Source organism: Sapajus apella, unplaced genomic scaffold (genome assembly GCF_009761245.1).
Source record: "Sapajus apella isolate SASKATOON/1434 unplaced genomic scaffold, GSC_monkey_1.0 scaffold99, whole genome shotgun sequence".
Classification (NCBI taxonomy): domain Eukaryota; kingdom Metazoa; phylum Chordata; class Mammalia; order Primates; family Cebidae; genus Sapajus; species Sapajus apella.
In genome coordinates, this window is record NW_022437039.1 from 63792 (window position 1) to 69610 (window position 5819).

Genomic DNA, 5819 nt, shown 5'->3' on the forward strand with positions numbered 1-5819 from the left:
AGGGGAAGAGGGGCTGTCCTAGGGAAGAAGGTCGGTCCTAGGAGAAGAGGGGGTGTCACAGGGGAAGAGGGGGTGTCACAGGGGAAGAGGGGCTGTCACAGGGGAAGAAGGGCTGTCATAGGGGAAGAGGGGCTGTCCTAGGGAAGAAGGTCTGTCCTAGAGGAAGAGGGGGTGGCCTAGGGGAAGAGAGGCTGTCACAGGGGAAGAGGGACTGCCCTAGGGGAAGAGGGGCTGTCACAGGGGAAGAAGGGCTGTCAAAGGGGAAGAAGGGGCTGTCCTAGGGAAGAAAGTCTGTCCTAGGAGAAGAGGTGGTGTCACAGGGGAAGAGGCGGTGTCCTAGGGGAAGAGGGGCTGTTCTAGGGGAAGAGGGGCTGTCACAGGAGAAGAGGGGCTGTCCTAGGGGAAGAAGGTCTGTCCTAGGAAAAGAGGGGGTGTCACAGGGGAAAAGGGGTGTCCTAGGGGAAGAGGAGGTGTCACAGGGGCAGAAGGGGTGTCACAGGAGAAGAGGTGGTGTCCTAGGGGAAGAGGGGCTGTTCTAGGAGAAGAGGGGGTGTCACAGGGGAAGAAGGGGTTTCACAGGGGAAGAGGAGCTGTCCTAGGAGGAACGGGACCATTCTAGGGTAAGAGGGTATGTTACAGGGGATGAGGGGGTGTCTCAGGGGAAGAGTGGGTGTAACTAAGAGGCGCTGTCCTAGGGGAAGAGGGGGTGTCCTAGGGGAAGAGGGGGTGTCACAGGGGACGAGGGGGTGTCTCAGGGAAGGAGGGGGTGTCCTAGGGGAAGAGGAGCTGTCACGGAGGGGAGGGGCTGTCCCGGGGAGGGCTGTGGCGCGGGGTTGATGGACAGCAGGCGGGATCTCCGGGAGGGACGCGTAGAGCGGGGCCGCCACTGGGAAGGGGCTTGGGGCAAGGGACCAGGAATCAGAGAGGACGGGAGGCAGGAGTTCGTGGAGGAGCGCCGCCGGGAAGGCCTGAGGGGCAAGGGTGACGCCGACTGGACGAGGCCGACGGGAGAGGGAGGGGAGCGGCGCCGAGATCCCTCAGGGCCGGCTCTGGGCTCACCTGGGGCGGATGGGCGGGGCGCGGGTCCGCGAGGGCCCAGATTCCTGGTCGGCGGAGGCCGCGGGAACTCTCGGGTGGCCCAGCGGGCCGGGGTTTGCCGTCGACAGTTCCAGACGGCCGGGCGGAGGACTCCCCTGAGGGCGAACGGCCCGTGAACGCGCGCGGAGCTGCTCGCGCCAAAAATTCCAAACCGGCCTCGAGGCCCCGCCCAGGAACGCCTTGTGTCCGCCCCCTCTCCAGCGCAGCCCGTCACGGGCGTCCAGGCTCCGGGGATCCGCCCCTCGTGGTGCGTGCGCGCCGCGGAGCGGTTCCCCCCTCCCCTTTCCGGCCGCTCACTGCGCAGGCGCAAAGGGTTCTCTGCGCCTGTCCGGGGAGTGGGCAGCGGCCTTGGGGAGAGGAGCTGGGCGGGGCCTCACCCGCCCTGGAGTGCCTCCCGCCGAGTCCCCGGGACGCCCATTGCCCTCCGGGCCCCACCGCCAACACGCACCACCCATGTTGGCGTGGTGTTTGCGTACATAAAAGGGATGGTGATCCCTGTGCTCGTAGCAGGCGTAGCCCCAGAGGGCGGCCACTCTGGGCAGAACCAGGAAGTCCCTGAGGCCACCTGTGTCCCGGCGGGGTCGAGTGTCCTGGTCTCGCTGGTCCCTTCCTCACGCCGGCCATGTTCTGAACCAGGGTCTCGTGGGAGGCTAGACGCACGCCCCCCCAGCCCCTAGCGCGCGGCTTCGGGAGCCAGAAGAAGCCTCCTCTTCCAGGAAGCATTCCAGATAGGCAGGACTCTACTTGGCCTAACCTCGCCTGCCTGCAGCTTCCCTGCCAACAACTCTCAGCCACTTTTTTTTTTTTTGGAGACAGAGTCTCACAGTCACCAAGGCTGGAATGCAGTGGTGCAGCCCCCAGGTTCTAGCGGTCCTCCCACCTCAGCCTGCCAAGCGTGTGGGATTGCAGGCGCGCACCACCGCTCCGCTCATGTATTTACTTAATTTTGAGACAGGGTCTCATTCTGTCGTCCAGGCTGGCATACAGTGGCGCGATCTCGGCTCACTGTAGCGTCCGCCTCCTAGGCTCAAGCGATCCTCCCACCTCAGCCTCCTGAGTAGCTGCGACCTCAGGGGCGCGCCACCACGCCCAACTAATTATTGTATTTTTCTGTAGAGACAGTGTCTCACCATGTTGGCCAGGCTAGTCTCGCACTTCTGACCTCAAGCGATCTGTAGGGCTGAGAGCCCCACAGGGTCGTGGGGTGTCCCTTATGCTGTGCTGAGGCGCAGGATCCGAGAAATAAAGAGACAGGACACAGAAGTACAAGAAAAACGCAGCTGGGCTCGGGGGGCCACGCCACCTATAAGCGGAGTCAGGCGAGGCCCCAATGTCCGGAAGCATGCGTATTTATTGTGTATAGGTTGGGGGCAGGGCAGTGAGTGAAGTCATCTTTAAGGACTGTGATAGGGTCGTGAGCAATAAAACATGGGGTCCACCCCCATTAGATCACCTAGGCCAGGAGGTGGACAGTGCACAGCAAGGGGCCTGTTCCCATGAAGGCAAGGGCTGTGTGTAGTAAGGGGTCCACCTCCATTAGGTCACAGAGGCTTGAAGGTGGGCCGTGCGTAGTGAAGAGTGTGCAGTATGCAATACCTCTATCTATGGGAAACTAATTCTTTTTTTTTTTGAGACGGAGTTTCGCTCTTTTCACCCATGCTGGAGTGCAATGGCGCGATCTCGGCTCACCGCAACCTCCGCCTCCTGGGTTCAGGCAGTTCTCCTGCCTCAGCCTCCTGAGTAGCTGGGACTACAGGCACGCGCCACCATGCCCAGCTAATTTTTTGTAGTTTTATAGAGACAGGGTTTCACCATGTTGACCAGGATGGTCTCGATCTCTTGACCTTGTGATCCACCCGCCTCAGCCTCCCAAAGTGCTGGGATTACAGGCTTGAGCCACCGCGCCCGGCCTGGGAAACTAATTCTAAGGAGATTTATAGGAGGGTGCTTTAAGTCACACAGCAGTGACAGAGCTGTCAGGGTTACCGCCACCTTCTGGCAGCTTCCAATGAGTTCTATGGGAAGATGCTTTTTGAGCAGCACAGTAGAAAGAGCTGATAAAGTTCACAGTCACCAAGCTGGATTGCCGTTCTGAGGGCAGCTTTCCACAAGAACTGGAGCAAGGTCCTACAACTCCTTTATCAGGAGGAGTGGCCCTCCCCCCAAGCCTGCCATACAGCGGGTATCTTTATGATACTGAACGCTGCCCCCTGGGCCACGGATTCTTGTCCTGGTGTAACTGTTTTCCCTTAATTCGTGCTCTGCACTGTATCTGCTCTAGGCATTCCTCCCATTATGAGCTAAGATATAATTATAGGTATATATGTAGGAAAATATTCTTTAGGCACTCATACTATCAACTATTATATGATTATATAGAGAGGATTATATAAAGGGATTCTTCAAGCCCTAATTCTATAAACTAATATATGATTGTATAAAGGATTATATAGAAGGAAATAGCTGAGTAGCAACACTATAAAGTGAGATATTCCTCAAGCCCTAACTGTGCCAGGGTTCTGCTTAGCTCTCATTCCTCGGTGCCTTTATGGGGGGTTACCAACATGATCCGACCGCGTCGGCCTCCCAGACGACTGGGATTACAGGCATGAGTCACCGCGACTGGCCTCGGGATCATAGCTCACTGCAGCCTCGACCTTCGAGCCCCAGCCACTTCCGAGGCAGCTCCTCCCTTCTCTGAGTTTGAGACTTGGCTCTCAGCTTAAATCCCTTTAGCGCCCTCCTGGCTGAACGACCTTGGGAATGCAGTGAGCCTTTAAAAAACGGAGCTGAGGACGCTAGGATGATCCCCTAAAGTCATTAGCAGGGGCCCTCTCGGGGCAGGCGGGGCTAGGGATTGTTCCTTCCTTCACTTAAGGACTCTTTATCCGTTTAACAGGGTGGGAGGAGTCATGCTTCTGGGCAACCCTCCCCCAAAGGCTGGCTATCTCACCCACACCTCTCCTCCCGCCTTATTTTTGCTATTGCACTGATCTCTTGTCTGATATTTTATATTTGTGAGTTTACTTGTTGACTACCTGCTCTTCCTAGCCCTGATCTTCAGAACCAGTCCCCCAAACCCTCTGTGCACCCCACAAGTCTCACAGGTCATGGACTGCAAAGCTCCCCACGCATTCAGTGCCTGCACCCTCTGCAATGTTCCGTGCATAGAGCAGCAGTGTGGGGGCGGGGAGGCTGGGATCCCTCCTAGGGGCCGCAGCCCACCTGGCTGCACCCTGCCTTGGCATTCGCATCTCTGGCAGCCGTGCCCCAGTGACTCTGGATCCTTGCTGATGACTCCAGACTGGCCGCCAGGAGGCCTGGGGCACACACTGGCCCCTCCCCAGCTGCCTAGGGCTACCTCTGCCAGCCCAATCCCCAGGACAAGTCCCCATCCAAGCACCCATTTTTGAAGGTCTGATTCACAATGATAATTTTTTAAAAAGCATGGAAACACATGCTTCAGATGTAGATTTCACTGTGTGTGAGGAAGGGCTGTAATATAAATATGTGTAAATGGAAGTAATTACAGGAGCAGGTAAGGCGTGGGCTGTGGTGTGAGGGAAACTAGGGCTGCGATCCTGTGCCCCAGATTCTGCATGTGTAAAATGGGGATAAAAATAATAGTTATCGACCGGGTGCAATGGCTCATGCCTGTAATCCCAGCACTTTGGGAGGCTAAGGTGGGCGGATCACAAGGTCAAGAGTGGCCAACATGGTGAAACCCCATCTCTACTAAAAATACTAAAATTAGCTGGACGTGGTGGAGTGCACCTGTATTCCCAGCTACTTGGGAGGCTGAGGCAGGAGAATTGCTTGAACCCAGGAGGCAGAGATTGCAGTGAGCCAAGGTCGCGCCATTGCACTCCAGCCTTGGGCGACAGAGCAAGACTCCATCTCAAAAAAAAAAAAAAAATTTAAAATAAATAAATAATATTTACCTGCCAGGGGAGATACCATGATTACGAAGGTGGTTTTCCCAGGGCAAGGCTTATCCATTGCACTCTGGATGTGCTGACCCCTGCGATTTCCCCAAATGTGGGAAACTCAACTGCATAATTTGTGGTCGTGGGGGACTGCGTTCGCGCTTTCCCCTGACTTTTTGTGATTAAAATTAAAAAAATAAAAAATAAATAAATAATAATAGTTATCTAGCCTAGGCAACATAGCAAGGCCCTGTCTCAAGAAAGAAAAGAGAAAAGAAAGGAAAGGAAGGAAGAGAAGGGAACAGAAGGGAAGGGAAGGGAGACAGAGAGGGAAAGAAAGAAAATAAACAGAGAAAAAGATAAAGAAGAAATAAATAAATCAGTGGGATGGGGTGGCACACACCTTAAGTCCCAGCTGCTCAGGAGGCTGGAGCAGGAGGATCACTTGATCCCAAGAGTTAAAGGCTGCAGTGAGCCATGATCGAACAATTCTACTCCAGCCTGGGCAACAGAGTAAGACACTGTAAAAAATATAAAATAGGCCAGGCGCGGTGGCTCACCCCATTAATCCCAACAATTTGGGAGGCCAAGGCGGCTGGATCACAAGGTCAGGAAATGAAGACCATCCTGGCCAACACTGTGAAACCCTATCTCTACTAAAATCCAAAAAACAAACAAAAAAATTAGCTGGGCATGGTGCCATGCGCCTGTAGTCCCAGCTACTCAGGAGGCTGAGGCAGGAGAATCACTTGAACCTGGGTGGCAGAGGATGCCGTGAGCTGAGATTGTGCCACT

At 55.5% G+C, this 5819-nt stretch overlaps 1 protein-coding gene and 1 non-coding gene across 3 annotated transcripts in view; one reads left to right on the plus strand and one right to left on the minus strand.

Annotated features, from left to right (window-relative positions):
• PKMYT1 (protein kinase, membrane associated tyrosine/threonine 1) overlaps positions 1-5219 on the minus strand; it is a 14383-nt gene extending 9164 nt beyond the window's left edge. Inside the window, exons 1-2 of one of the 2 annotated variants that reach the window (XM_032257874.1) lie at positions 5040-5219; positions 1060-1193 (exon numbers count right to left, since the gene is read on the minus strand). The gene's annotated coding sequence lies outside the window, so the exon portion shown is untranslated. Of the gene's footprint in view, positions 1-1059; positions 1330-5039 lie in introns of those variants that run through there. The other variant, XM_032257873.1, reaches the window with a different exon arrangement.
• On the plus strand, positions 5032-5195 carry LOC116536356. Its single transcript, XR_004262595.1, has one exon. It is a non-coding gene; the product is annotated as a U1 spliceosomal RNA (small nuclear RNA).
• Positions 5220-5819: the final 600 nt, after the last annotated feature.